The 13,313-nt window shown below is 42.3% G+C and overlaps 1 protein-coding gene across 5 annotated transcripts in view; it reads left to right on the forward strand.

Moving 5' to 3' along the window:
• The first annotated feature begins 10,015 nt into the window (after window positions 1-10,015).
• The window catches only part of sptan1 (spectrin alpha, non-erythrocytic 1), a 63,646-nt gene continuing 60,348 nt past the window's right edge, over window positions 10,016-13,313 (forward strand). For all 5 annotated transcript variants that reach the window (XM_080018051.1, XM_080018052.1, XM_080018053.1 and 2 more), the window contains exon 1: window positions 10,016-10,087. The gene's annotated coding sequence lies outside the window, so the exon portion shown is untranslated. The remainder of the gene's footprint in view (window positions 10,088-13,313) is intronic.

Genomic DNA, 13,313 nt, shown 5'->3' on the forward strand with positions numbered 1-13,313 from the left:
AATCGGTTCAACTTCATCCTGTCGTATCGTCCCGGGTCCAAGAACCTCCAGCCCGATGCTCTCTCCAGACAGTTTGACCCTCCTGAGCTGGTTGAACTCCCCGAGCCCATTCTCCAGAGCTCCTGCATCTTGGCTCCGGTCCGCTGGGGAATCGAGACGCAGGTCCGGCAGGCCCAAAGGAGGGAGGCGGATCCCAACAACGGGCCCCCGGGTCACCTGTTTGTCCCGAAGGCTGTCCGATCACAAGTCCTGCAATGGGGGCATTCATCCCGCCTCACTGGCCACCCGGGGATCTCCAGGACCCTCGAGTTCCTCCGCAGGCGTTTCTGGTGGCCTACCATGGAGCAGGACGTCCGGTCCTTCGTCGCTGCCTGCACCATCTGCACCCAGAACAAGAACCCCCGGTCACGTCCCATGGGGCTGCTGCATCCCCTTCCCATCCCCAGTCGGCCCTGGTCACACCTCTCAGTGGACTTCATCACCGGCCTTCCACCGTCTCGGGGCCACACTGTCATCTTTGTCGTTGTAGACCGGTTCTCCAAGGCTTGCCGTTTTATTCCTCTGCCCAAGCTCCCCTCAGCTCTGGAGACTGCTGAGCTCATGGTGCAGCACGTTTTCAGGGTGTTCGGCCTGCCCCTGGACGTGGTGTCAGACCGCGGTCCGCAGTTTGCATCCCGGTTCTGGAAAGCATTCCACCAGCTCCTCGGCGCCTCCGTCAGCCTGTCCTCCGGTTTCCACCCGCAATCCAATGGCCAGACGGAGCGGGTCAACCAGGACCTGGAGACAACACTGAGGTGCCTCGTGTCCTCCAACCCTGCCTCCTGGAGCGACCATCTAGTGTGGGCGGAATACGCTCACAACACTCTGCGCTGCTCTTCCACTGGCATGTCCCCGTTTGAGTGCCAGTTTGGGTACGTACCTCCTCTGTTTCAGGAGCAGGAGGCGGAGGTGGGAGTGCCGTCAGCCCAGCGGTTCGTCCAGCGGTGCCGACGGACCTGGCAGAGGGCTCGTCAGGCCCTGCTGAGGACATCCCGACAGCAGCAGATCCAGGCCAACCGACGGCGCAGACCAGCGCCTATGCTCCGTCCGGGCCAGAGGGTCTGGCTGTCCACCAGGGACCTTCCATTACGGGTGGAATCACGCAAGCTCGCGCCACGGTATGTTGGGCCCTTCAAGATCGTCAGGCGGGTCAATCCTGCCGCATACCGTCTTCTGCTCCCCAGGTCGATGAGGATAAACCCCACCTTCCACGTGTCGCGGCTCCGACCGGTGGTCACCAGCACCTTGGCGCCCACCACGAGGCCTCCTCCGGCGCCTCGCATCATCGACGGTCAGCCCGCCTACACGGTCCGCCGGCTCCTGGACTCCCGCTGGGTCCGCAGGGCCCTGCAATACCTGGTGGACTGGGAGGGTTACGGGCCGGAGGAGCGCTCCTGGGTTCCGGCCCGGGATATCCTGGACCCCTCTCTGATCCAGGATTTCCGCCGTCGCCACCCGACACTCCCTGGAGGAACGTCGGGAGCCGTTCCTAGACGGGGGGGTCCTGTCAGGGTTCGCCCGGGTCCTACCAGCATCAGCCACTAGATGCCGCCAGTACTGCCTTTTCAAGGTTGCTCTGCTTCACCTATTTCTGTTCCTGATTACCCTGCCTCATTAGATGATATGTTTCACCTGTGTCTCGTTTGGTCGTCCCTATTTAGACCCTGTCGTTTGTGTCCTCGGGCGCTCAGTCTTGAGTTTGTCTAACCTCATGACAACGCTCTTGTCCCAAGCTCCCGAGACTTCTTATTTGTTTTTGCCCAGTTTTTGTACTTGTTTTGAGTAAACCTCTATTTTTGCCACCTCGCCTCTGCCCTGTTCTCTGCACCTGGGTTCACTCAGCACACCTCCTAACAATTTCACTCGACACTCCTGATCATGATGTCCTCATTCAGGGTCCGTCTTCCATTTTCATCCTCCATTTTTGAATGTCCATGTTTGAGTGTTCATTAGGCTGTTAGGATCTCTGGACAGAGCCAACCTCAGACTGGTCCTGAAAGAAAAATTCACCAGCCAGTATCTTGCACACACATCAAATACAGGATAATAATTTCGCTTTTGCATTACACTTTAACATTATTCCAATAAATGATTAACATTTTCCTTGAACTTGAATTTTTCCCCCCTTTGTCCATGCATTTTCTCAGTTAAAAATAGACTTGAGTCTATGACGGAATCAGATATTTCTCTACTAGTGTTAGCTCCTAACTACACACCGCTACCCAATTCAGACCTGTGTGCTGACAGATTTTAACAATGCGATTTCTCAGCACACCATTCAATTTTTCACAGACACCTTGGCTTTGCGGATGATAAAGAGCTCCTAGTCGTTGTTTAATTCTTAATTTTTGCAGAATCAATTCTACTGTTACATCCACCAACTCTTTCCCATTATCTGAAGATATGCGATCTGGAAGTCCCCACCTGCTTATGACCTCACGACACTTGGCTTGGCAACTGACTGAGCATCATTACGCTTGGTTGGACATGCTTCAGTCTCCCATGAAAATCTATCCACGACGACAAACATGTATCTTTTACCTCCTACGGGTCTTATCATGTCAACAAAATCCACAACCAACTCACGCATGGGACCTGTCGGAGTTGGAATGTGACCAGGTGGACTCATCACACCCCTCCGAACATTGTTTTTAAGACAGATTGTACATCTGCCTATGACATAATCAATTTGCTCAAGCAAGTACAGTGCCCAAAAACAATACTCTTTCGTGATTTTTCTTCTTACCACCCCCCTTGCAACATGGGCTAACCCATGTCTTTCCTGAATCATCAGACCGAGTAGGTCAAGGGGAGCTACCATCAGTCCTTCATGATTTCTCCACAGACCAGAAGACTCTTGTGTGGCCCCTCGGTCCAACCATAATTGTTTATCTATGGCTGACGCCGCTTCTTGCATCGAGATCACATCTCTGAGCGTGATTTTATCTTCCAAGTCCACTTCATGGGTGACAAGAAGAACTTTGCCTGCTTTGTTTGCTCCTGTAACTGCTTTAGCAGCCTCATCCGCTGCTTTGTTACCTTGAGTAACCCTTGACGTGTCCATTTTGTGTGCTGCACACATAGCTACAGCTATTTCCTTTGGCTTCATCATTGCATGCAGCAATTTCATTATCTGGGCATTATGCTTCTGTGCCCATGGGTTATTATTTAACCCATATAAACTACTTTTTCTTGACAATACTGTAGCTTCTTCTGAGAGGCCTTGTGTCCTTTGTCTGCCAATAGCTGTCACAGTTTGATTGAGTCTTCATGGCATGTTTCCTTGTCTGGTGAACAGATGATGATGTCATCCACATACTGAATGACAGTACTTTTCAAGATCTGATCGATCCCAGCCAAGTCATCCTGCAACACTTTTTTGAAAATGTTAGGGCTATGTTTGAATCCTTGAGGGAGCCTCTTGTACTTGAAGGTTTGTCTATTGTATGTGAATCCAAACAACCCTTGACTTTCTTCGCCAATGGAACACTAAAAAATGCATCACACAAATCCAACACTGTGAAGTGTGTAGCCTCTGGAGGAATTTGGGCTAACAAGGTATCTGGTACATCCGCTGGAAAGTCCTGTACCACTTAGTTTACCGCCCTCAAGTCATGTACCAAGCGATAGGATTCATCTGGTTTCTTTAGAGGCAATATAGGTGTATTACTCTGAGGATCCGAACATATTTCCACTACACCTGCTTTTGACAGTCCTTCAATTTGTGGTTCAATCCCTTTGATTGCCTCCTACTTTAGTGGGTACTGGTTCTTCCAAGGTGGTTTGATTCCTGGTCCCAGTTCAACTCTCACCGGTTGAGCTGTTTTCACAAGTCCGATGTCAGTACTATATCGTGACCACATACATTCTGGAATTTGTTGAATTTGCATCTGTACCACTTGTGGTTGTCCTTGTCCTTGAGCTGAAATCATCATTTTTATGAACTTCTGTCAGTCTTCTAACTTGCGTCTTGCGTCTTGCGTCACGCACAAAGTGGCCGAGTTGTCCACAGTTATAACATGCTCCTGGAGACTATTGGAAATTTCCTCCTCTACCTCTTCCTATATTTCCTTGACCTCTTCCTCTCCATATTTGTGGTTGATCAAAAGCTGGCTGTGGAAGGGAGACAGTGGGGACCACAGGTGGTTGATCCTGACTCTGTCCTTGCTGTGGTTGTGGGGATAATTGTTTTGTTGTGACTGGCTCTGCATAACCACAGCTTGTTTCTTTTCCTTCTTATTATCCACCAACTATATTTGGTTGAGTTTTCTGAGAGTCTCCTGGTCCTGTTCCTTCTGGTCACGCTCCTTTTTCCGATATAGCTCCACTTGATGTGCTATGTGATCCGTATAAACACCTGTGGTCATGCTTCCAAGACCAACCACTTCTGCCAATTTGCTCCTCACTTGAAGAGGCAGCCCCTTCTGTATTTTGGCTCAGAGAATTGATTTCTACATTTGATTAAAATCTGGATCATTTCATGTGATATTTCTCCACACTTGATGAACCCTTGACAGATAAGCTCTTGGGTTTTCTTGTGGGCCCAATGACTCAACAAAGATGTACGTTTGTTGCGAATGCATCTCTCAATGCTCTCCACATCCGACCTCTGCTTGCAGCAAACAATTCTGGGTCATACACCGCAGTTGCCACATATCTGTTAAGGTCTGCCGCCTGCAGGATCTCCTCCATCCCTGGGACTCCAATAAGGCTAGCCAGACGTCTCTTAATATCTCCCATGGCAGGCTGTGTTCCCACCAAAACTTCTTTCAGCTTTTAGATCCACGGATGTGCTCCATCTTGAAGAGTGGGTAACTTTTCAAGTATGTTAGACATGTCTGTATTCTGCCGAGGCTTGTACTCTAAATTTGGTCCTCGAATTATCACTGGACACATTTTGTTGGGTCTCTTTCCTTTTCTTAGCCGTAGTCCATACCTCAAAGTGTCTGGCTTTTGAGGCTTTTTCTTCTGTAATTGATTCTTCGTTATTTGCAATTCGTGTAACTGTTTTTCCAATATTTGTTTAACTTTTGAACAGGTGGAGTCACTTGTGTCCTCGAGGCATCCGTCTATACTCATCTCAATCTCTCTTAAAACCATGCGTCTGTCATCTCTTCCCCTGTACTGGCTGATAACAGTTGAAAACAGGAAGGACCTTCTTTGTCCAATTCTTCATCACTTTCAGCCTGTTCACTCTCATCCATGTCGTCTGTTCCCGGAGCCATTTTCCTCACTGGTCGATCTCCGTTTTTCTCTGCTTTTGCCAACATCCGTCTGACTGCGGGGTCGTATCCTCCAATAGCTTTGTCCGAGTCACTCACACTCTCTTCTCTGATTTCCAGACTTCTGACTTGTTGCCTGTTTCCCAAACGGTTCCTTCTCTTGGTACTGTTGGAGCTTAGATACATCTTTATGGTTGTTGTAGCCTTGCCCGTCCATATTATTTGCTCATCCTTATCTTTGAAGAGATAGTTGCCCTCCGTTGTCATCACTGGGAGCTGGGGAATCTCTTGAACTTGAACTTGAACTAAACATCAGTAAACTTCACCTCCTTCTCATAAGGCGGGGGCTTCTTTACAGATGCTGTATGTGAGAAGGGTGCGGTAATCTTCAATTTTTCTGCTTCCTTTTCATTTTTCTTTATTTCTTGTCTACTTTGTTGTCTTTTTTCTTTTGCAGCTTTAAACCATGTCTGTCCCTCCTTTAGGAACAGCTGCAGAATGCCAAGTTCTGTTAGTCATTTCTCCATGCGTCTCTTTCCTCTTTTTCCTTTCTTTTGATTTACTTTATATGTGGACACAAGCACCTGCATTGTTTTTAATCACATCCGGGTTAAGAGTTCCTTCAGCTGGCCATGGTTGTTCAATGTCAGGTCAACGCTTGCTCCATTTTCCTGATATTTTTGCAATATGTTTAATAAGAGGATTATTCTTTCGCACAACATCAATAGGAGTGATTACTCTTGTAATTCTTGTATCCATTTATTTTATTGTAACTCGAATTGATTTACTTAAAAATTATTTATAAAGCACTGTGTAATCACACTCGACCAAAAACAACTGAATTTTCCAACCCCAAAGGAGACCAATAGCTTCCCACTTATGAAAGTAACTTCACTTGTTCATAATCTGATACATCTGATCATACTCATTTATCTTCAATTATCTAAATGTCCATCAATGTTCACTCTCAAAACAGCCTCAATCAAGATAAACCATACTCAGATAATGAAACCAATATTCACAGCACTCAACCGTATTTAAATCAAATCAGTTTTTCCGCATGTGATCAATCAAATCAATAATACTCCATTAATTAGGCGAAAGCCTTGATTAGTCAGTCAGTTGCCAAGTCTCTTACTAACTAATTGCAAACGCAATTTAAGAAAAATAAATACTGTAATCCTATATGTGAGAACAAGCAATCATGTAGGTTATAACTAGATGTAAACACATATAGGTCTGTGCAGGTGTCTATTGAAAAGAGTTTGTGGATAATCCGTACTGGCCTGATTCAAGGAATTCTGAATCCTTATGCGCTGTCATCTGCAAGCTCCCGGTGTCTGTGAAGAACTGCCAGATGTCTTGTCATCTGCCCCTTGGATGATCCAATTCAGACACATTCCATCTTCTCTGTCTTTCTCTCAACTCTCACTCAGCAAAGTAAAAGAGAGGAAGAAAAAACAAAAAGAACAACACAAAAGTTTAGTGTCTTAAGACCACTCTAAATTCTTATACATACTATAATACAATTCAATGAGACATACATTATCAGCTTTTTTATTTCTTGCGCATTTTAAATAAAGCAATGTTTACTTTTATTCATACGACGCATTTAAATCTAAAGAGTATATTAGTCCATCTAATATCACCTCTTATTAATAATTTTTATTCTATTTTCCAATTAAATTTTATTTCTATTAATTTTAATATTAATTAATTTATTTTCTTCTATCATACTTCTTCTCCACCCCTCTTGCCAGGGGGAGTCGACTAAGTTCCACTCTGTATGAAGCACCACCCCTTGCTCAACCTCTTAAATTTAGTCACACCTTCCAGTTTGCACTGGTCATCAGCGAACGAACATCCTGTTTCAGCTTCCCGTCGGAACAGCCTGCCGAATTCAGCTACGCACAGTCATAAATCAAAGCTGAAACACAAAACCTCTTTTCTTGCATCAAAAACCCAGCTTTTCCTTCTATTTCACCAAGACTATCTGCTTCTTTAACCAACAGGACTCACAGCAAGCACTGTCACACACTCCAAGCACAAAGAGAAAAAACTCACACACCAACCAAACAATCCATAAATCCTACCCATAATTCAGAGCAGGAGATTCTCTTTTCTTTTCTGAATGTGTACATGCATGTGTAGGCAGACTGTTTCTGGTGATTCTAGTCGTTCTCTCAAGAAGGCTCATTTTGTTATCAAAAATATAAAGTCCTGTGAAAGTTCATATCCTTTATCCACTGTATAAAACGTCCTTTAAAGAAAAAGGCTCATATATATTTATCAAACGTCCTTTAAGAAAGGCTCATAATCTTTATTATCAGCTTTACACACCAAAAGGATCAGATTTGTCTGTCCAGCAGCACATTTGATCCTCCAAAAACTTCAACAGTGCTTAACTTTATACTTTAACGTCAACACATGTATACTTTTCTAATTTCATCAAGATTTTCACTTCGGTCAGACTTTTAAATTTTCACTTTGGCCAAACTTTTAACAAATTATTCTTTTAGGCTGGTTTAGCCCTGCTTTTCTCCTTTTTTTTTCCTTAAACTTTATTTTTCATCTTTTAAGCCTTTAACTTGTAACTCTTTTTGCTTCACTTTTCATCTTCTTATCTTGGCTTTTAACTTTTATCTCTTTTTCACTTTTCATCTTACTTTAGACTTTTAACTTTTATCTCTTTCACATTTTGTATCCTTTTTCATCTTACTTTAGACTTTAAACTTTTATCTCTTTTTTTAACTTTTCATCCTTTTTCATCTTACTTTAGGCTTTTAACTTTTATGTCTTTTTCACTTTTCATCCTTTTCATTTTCATTCATATAATTTTATTTTGAGTCAATTCCCCTGGCCAGGGTTATTTCCTCTTTGTTTTTCCTACCTAGATTTGACTATATTATATTTTCGTTTGGCCAACGTTCATTTAATGTACACATGTCTTACTTTTTAAGGAGATATGGGCCCCGTCTCCATTAATCTTGCATAGTTATTTAAATAACTTTTGGCTACTAGTTCTGCGATTCTACAATTACTTTTTACTTCTACTTTTTCCACATCTTTTAAGCCTTTATCTTTTACTTTTAATTTTCTCTCGTCTCTATTCTCTATTTCAACTTAATTCTCTCTTTCTTCATTCATTATTCTCTTATTCCCCATATTTACGTCTTTTACTACCTTATAAACCCCAATTTAGACGGAAATTCACTTCACACATCAACTCATCGTCTCCATCTCCGCACAATTTGCTCGTCAGTGCAGCGTATCGGCCCAAAATACTACCGCCTCAAGAACCACACACAGCTCAATTTTGTGAGGTAACACTCACCCTGAGAGTGGTGATTTGCTGGAGCAGGCAGCATCGGCAGGTGAGGCCCAGCAGATCCTGTTCGTGACGCCACTTTGTAGTTTCTTGATAAATTTGATGTGTTGATGAAGAAGGAGAGACCGTTGACGCTGACTTGAGTAAAATAATAGATTTATTACAAAAGAACAGCATCAGACTGGACTTGCCATGGACGCCCAGGAGAGAACCGAGCCGGATGGATTCTCTGTCGATTGAAACTCAGGCAGGTGCTTTTATGCTAAGCCAGAGACAACGTTGACCCTCTGATTCCCCTACATAGGTCACCGTTCACATTTTCACCTCCCTTATCACCGGGACCCCTGACAATGGGCTCTGTCTTTCTCTCTTGAGATCCCTGGCACCGTCTGTAAATAATTATTATTTTATACAATGGGCACTGTCTTAGGATGCTACTCATTCCAAGACACCTCACTCATCACTGAGGCAACCTACAGTGACTAAATATAGAAATATGCAACTCTAGCAATTGAAGTCATTTGCACTGGTGTTTTTGTGGTATGTTCTCAGATATTAAATGGTATGCAGACCTAAGGTTTTTACTCACAATATTGACAAATTACTACGACATGTAACAGAAATGTTACAAGTTGAAATATTTTATTTTTTTATTTTACATTCACTATGTGTATCTGTGAGTTTATACTTAGTATTGCCTCTTTTTCAACTGGAGCCAGGAGCATTGATACTGTTATTTTTTCCCACCATTCTCAGATGAATAGCTACTGACCTTATGGATACTGTTAATGAGTCACGAGGGCCTTTTGTATCTGTGTTATATGATATTCATTACATTGACAAGAAATCAGGAAATTCTGCTAAAAAATAATTGCCGTGTTGATGTTGGCGTAAAACAGGTTTACATATTAATAACTACGTGAGTTATATTCATAGTTGATGCATTTGTATTTTCAGTACAACTTAAATCCATATGTAATCCATGTGTTTCAGCCTGTTTCTTAATGTTCATATATCATAAATTATGAATAAAAATCAATATAAAATTAGAATGTATTTTCTTATTTTTACGCTTTACAAAAAAATTACACTTTACAATTACACAATTCAATACCGTTAAATTACAATTGCATTGTAAAGTCCTAGCTTATGTCCTTGTTTGGTGGGCTATAGGCCTATGAGTCAGGTTCGGAACGTCTATCATAATACACCTTTCAGCTTTTTATCATTTACCAAGCTCATTTATCAGGGTTTAAAACCTCAATACCAGTGATGTTTTGAACGATTTTACTATTGTATTACATTGTTTTCATTACCATGAAATGTTAAGCCGCACGAGTATGGGGTGGGGTGTTGTTTTGTCAGTGCGAGGGCGTTGCAGTCAATGACGTCATGCTGCTGTAGCAGCCATTAGAGCGGACGCCATCGGGTTGCACCCATCTCTTATCTTGGAGACCATTGCAGAAGACTCCGCACGGTCTTACTGAACTTCAATCAGGTACGAAACAGTTTAACAAACAATATACATTCATATTATTTTCTTAAACGAAGAAGTCGCCGCAAATCGGATTCGTCTCCGCTTACGGGCTTCGCATGTACTATCCTTTCGACCTAGCTTAATAACCGTTAAGCTTATGCTAGCTACAAGACGCCTGCGTTTCTGTTGTGGGATTAATGCGATATTATGCCTATAACCAGTGGAGCTGTACCCGTTAAGATGACATTAATACAAAGGCAGCACTCGTTAAAACGTTTCATAATTTTGCCTCTTCGTGGGTTAATTCGTCATAACGGTGCATCGGGTGACATTAGCTTGCATTGACACTGCTCTACGTCCGGTTTATTCACATACGGGACAATCCTAACATGAGCTGCGTCGTGTTTTCATACCAATATTGTATTCTACAGCGTGGTTGTTTGTCCAGAACGTCACCTGCGTCGACATAAAACCAGCGATTACATTTTCGCTGAAGATGGTCGGCTACGTTAGCTTGCTTGTAGGATTCCAAATCCGTTGTAAATCTTACGTAATTCCTTACGTTCTACATCTAAAAAGAAATAAAGTTCGTGCATGAACCAGTTACGTTAAAATATGTCCGCAATAGCTGAGCTGAACGCCCCGTTGCAGTTGGAATGTCGTAGAGCAAATGGCTCCAGCCTGTCGGTCGTCGTACAAGTTACATTTAAATATTATCAGCATGTTGGCTTCTTTTTGCTTTGTTAACTTATTAGATCACGTTTACTCGTTTTAAGCTCGCCACTATAACCGGGTCTCGCTGTGTAGATCGGCTCATTACGTGCAATGAATTATTAAAAGACTTAGGCCAAATTACATTCCTTATGACGAGATCACCCTTCACCGTGACTGTAAAAGATGAGGTTCCGAAACCTAGTTTATCATTTATTATCCAGCTGATGTCTATACAATATATGACTGGCTATTCATCCTATTACAATTTTGCAGAGTTGTCATATCTAGATGTGGGTGTATAATGGTGGGCTATGCCTAGTGGTAAAAAATAAATCTGTAAAGTACGGTTCAAAGGGAAACATTTGTAAATTTAGAACTGCAGCAACTAATCGATGACATTCACCCCCCCAAAAAAAGTTAGCAACTCATTTTATTATTAATTAGTACGCTTCGTAGACCTGGTTACATCCCTCCTTGAGTCGGAAGTGTAGCAGTTGTGTGGCCCGCAAAAGGCGAGGGTATATTTTAAGAAAGGTTTCATTGTCATTGGTGTAGTAAGCGAAAGTCGAGTACAACCAAAACCATCTAAAGAATGGGAGAATGTTACTAGTCCTAATCTGCACACTATCACATTTTTTCTATCGATATGTGTGTGTACTGTGGGTTCAAGTCATGTGTATTCAAGGACAAAGTACACAGGATGATTTTTTTTCCTCCCTGCTCTTGCATTTGTGCTTATATTTAGGGCCAGTAGAGTAACATAAGTCAGCATCTATGCATGTTTGCTGAAGGAGGCTTTTATAGTCCACCTACATTACCCGCTAAATGGTTTGGGTTCGCCTTGAAAAGGGAAAACACACAAGTGGTGGTGGAGTGAATAGAGCGAGGGTCAATCAGGGTGTGGCTGCACCCAGGCCTGCACATAAAGAGTGCTCGCACAGGCCGTTGACAACAATGAACTGATGTTATAAGCTACATGCACTATTTTTTGAATGTCTTCTATACCCAAAGTATGTGTATCATTCTTGGTATGGTGCTTCTTGAGTGCTCTCTTATACAACCATACTGCAAATCACGGCCGTGGTTAGTAAATAATGACTTGTATATAATTGTTACATTTTTTATTAAAAACTGAAATTTTGTGTTTAGGCAGGTGAGGCGGGTTGTATTCAGCTCACAGTTAGCCACCAACATGCAGATTTATGACGAGTGAATCAAAGCTATCAATGAAAACGGGTAGAATATGTGCTATGTCATCAAGAACTACCAAAATCAAAAGTTAAATGTGGACACACTTACAGCATGTGTTCTACACCAGTCACAAATCTAGAACTACAGCCTGTGCAAATGCAGTTGATTTACAAGTTAACTCTACACTATTACATAAGCTTGTTGTTGGACTAGGATTATGGACAGATGTGTCACTAGAAACAGAATTTCAATCAAATTTATTTTAATTTGATTGTTTTACTTAAATAATTGCATTGGAAAAACTGAATCTGAATAGAATAATTTGAAATTGTATTTATTAGTTTGGAAATGAATTCCAATAAACGTGAAAGTGAATGTAATATTATGAAATTTAATTCATTTTCTCTGAAACTGTGTTTGATCCTCACTGAAAAATCATTCAATTCACTCAATTCAAGAGCAATCGAACGCAGGTTCACAGAACTCCTTTTTACATACTGTAACAACTATAGAGCTCAACGGTGACCACCTACCTTTAGAACGGCTGCCTTTCCGGAAGTGAATTCGCAGTGGTTTATGGGATAGTAGTTCCTTCACTCTTAAAATAATTATGTACAGTCTTGTACCTTTGCCTTTTTTTTCAGTTTTCCAATTTTCTTTTCCTTAGAATCAAATGTTTTATGGTCACGACTCATCTCATAGTTGGTTGGCTTGGTTCCAGGTTTAAAACTATATGTGACCCACCGCAGCAAACCCGAGCCAAAGCAAAAAATTAGATTTTTTCCAGATTCGTGTTCCCTTGTAGTTTTTTTTTTTTTTATCTCTCAACGTATTTTCAAAACCAAGTTTGATTTATAAGTAGTAGAAAAATGTTAAACCGTGGAGTTAAATATTCCCGTTAGATGACATGGGGAAACACAGTTCACTTACTGTGACGCTGAACAACGTTGATCGATGGTTTCCTTTAACGACCAGATGAAGATCATTCCTCCATATTCCATGTGATGTCAACAATGTAAAACCGTTTTGATAGAGTTCAATCTTTAAATCGTACTACTTTTACACACACACGGAGACATCATTGTGGAGGGGGCATGTACCAACGTATACCACTGAAAACGTGGTAGTGTGCATACTGGACTTGATTTTCCATGATGATAGTCAGTTCTCCGACATGCGACGCAGAGAACAACAGCGATGCTGAAACTGATACCGGCGTTATCCCGAACTCGGAGAACATTTCAACAGCAGATTTCAACCTGAATGTGACGATGAAACAGAATATTTTCAAGAACCACCGGAGGAGACCGACGACACGCCCGTTGTTGTTACAACCGAAGAA

This window comes from Zeus faber, assembly GCF_960531495.2.
Source record: "Zeus faber genome assembly, chromosome: 17".
Classification (NCBI taxonomy): domain Eukaryota; kingdom Metazoa; phylum Chordata; class Actinopteri; order Zeiformes; family Zeidae; genus Zeus; species Zeus faber.